General features: G+C 39.8%; 1 pseudogene; it reads right to left on the bottom strand.

Annotated features, from left to right (window-relative positions):
- Positions 1 to 465: 465 nt before the first annotated feature.
- Positions 466 to 1,812, bottom strand: LOC149172206 (eukaryotic translation initiation factor 6-2 pseudogene; annotated as a pseudogene).
- Positions 1,813 to 2,502: the final 690 nt, after the last annotated feature.

The raw sequence follows: 2,502 nt of genomic DNA on the forward strand, positions 1-2,502 counted from the left end.
CCACACCAAGAGCAGAACTCGGCCAAGAAACTTACCCATAAATATGTCAAGCTCAACCTTCAGTTATAAAGAGAAGAATCAGGCGTATAAATGAAAAACTTGCCTTCTTCAGAAAAGGAATTCAGTCCTCCAAAGATGAAGATCTCAACTGTTAACCAACAGGTGTAATATTCAGCCACCAAAATAATCAATTGTTGGTCCAGAATTAACAATTTCTGTCTTTAAACTTGCGAGAATAATCTAGGTTTGTAGATGATGAAATTTTCGCCTTTAAGAATAATTCAGTCCTCATAGAATTGCATGGATGGAATGTGCAACAAACACAAACCAAATTCAAATAATAGGAATTGAAATAGCGATGAGGGATGAGAGAAGAGGATGAAATCTTGTTACTGTATATTTTAAGAGTCGCAACCAGAATCCAAAATATAATAAAGTGCTAAACAAGCTTCAAAGCCGTATCAGTCACCAGTCCAATGTGATAGATCTAGAACAGAAATATTTAAAGCACCAAGCTTTACCGCTAGAGTTATCGACTTTACCAAATTTGACTGGACAATCACCAATTAACCCAGAATATAAACTAGGTTGTGATTCTCTCAACTTGAAAACACTTTCGATAACAGACAATTCAGTTGCAGTTGTGTCCAGACCAAAAAAAACTGTCCAATCATTTACAATCATTCCAGCGCCTATTACTTCACTTCCACGATTTACAGTGCCTGCCACAAGAGGTACTTGAAGAAGAGTTGATAATTCATCCAGATCTTCTATTGAATTGTGTGGATGGACCAGACCACCTCTATTGGAGAAAACACTATAACTCCCAACAAGAATATTTCCCGCAATAGTTTGCCTGAAAACCTCAACTCCCAAAATGTCTGCTATTAATTCTTCTGTCTCCCTGTCCAGGTTGGTATGAATGAGAGCAACATGATCATTGCACACCACACAATTTCCAAGTGCAGATAGTCATTCTTCAACATGTTGCACCACAACTTCATCAGGCAAACTATTCCTCAGGTGTTGAAGCTCTTGGTCGGTAGTTATATTTGGTAGCAAAAGACCATTTTTGTTCCTAGCACAAAGACGGCCAACAATCCTGGTGCCTCCTATAGATGTCTTCACAACAGGAATACCATCTGCCAGCTCTGCCTCAAATGTGCTGTAAAAGTGCTCAGATTACCTCTCTGGTGCCAAAGAATGAACCTCTCTTCTTCCTACTGATTTGTTGTTATCAAGATGTCTCCTCCGAATGGGATCTTCCGCCACACAAGTCCAAAACCGTGGGGGTTCTGTCCAATTCTCGGCAGATTCCGCATAGAGATCAATTTTCTTGATTCTGTCGCCCCTAGCGAAATTCAAATTCAATTATCTGCCATCCTCCCGTACCTTAAATGGACAGACAAGACAGACAAAAAAACACGGGGCGAAAAATATATTCTCCATCGATTTCAAGTCTGTAGCAAACTACACCCAACTCTTAAGAACATAATAGAACCTCAGTACCAATGATATTTGTAGCACGCTCCACGCAATCACAACTCTCCTCACAAGTCGATAGCAACACGAGACTTCCACCATCTGCTCAACACAACGAATGAGCATATTGTGAACATAGGTTGTACAACGCAGCAGGCTCACATGATCCAATTCGGCTACAGGCTCTCCATGCTCACAACAAGCAGTCACGACCTCCAGCGCTTTACTGCATCGCACCGCTGCAGGATCTAAATGGGGAACAATCAAATTCAAATGGTGTGCTTCTTCATAGATGCTAGCTGGTAGTCTGTTTGACAATGAAGAGGCCATAAGGGCTCTGATACCACATATTGAAAAATGAAATTAACTCAGACAAATATATAAATCACACATAAAAACCAGACACACAATATTGGCAGAAAAAGGCTGAAGCCTCATGCTTCTCTCTCACTTTCATTCATTCTTCATTTCAAATAATTGAATATAGTGTTACAAATAAATAGATGAGAGACAGTGTTCTCAAGATAGTGCGTGCTATCTTAGACACTTTTGGTTGAGATAATTTCTCCTTTGGTTGAGATAATTTCTCACCAGACACACACCAATATAGGAGTTACCTAAACTAACTCCTATCTTAGAGGAACAACCCAAGAGTTAGGCACAAATTCCTAACTTGGAATATTTAATTAATTAATTTGTTTTTGGATTTATTATTGTTTTATGAGAGAGGCTAACACGAATTGCATAAGAAATGGGAGGAGCAGCAATACGACACAAAATAGGGTCCATAAAAGCCTTGGAAGATTGCCGTGAAGCATGCCAAATTTTCAAGGATGTAGGCTGGTTTGAATTCTTCTAGAGGTTGGAAGGATCAGATAGTGGCATTGCCATGGAATTTGCAAAGAATCTGGAGGGAAACCAGACGAAAGTCAGAGGGTTGAAGTTGGAGGTCACGGAAGAAGTTATTGCTAGAGTAACAGGATTGCCAATAGTTGGGAAGAGATGGTTTACTAGGAAGGC

The sequence above is a fragment of the Pinus tabuliformis genome, chromosome 4_2 (genome assembly GCF_031772625.1).
Source record: "Pinus tabuliformis cultivar Carrire ecotype Pingquan chromosome 4_2, CPIR1, whole genome shotgun sequence".
In the NCBI taxonomy this organism is placed as follows: Eukaryota; Viridiplantae; Streptophyta; class Pinopsida; order Pinales; family Pinaceae; genus Pinus; species Pinus tabuliformis.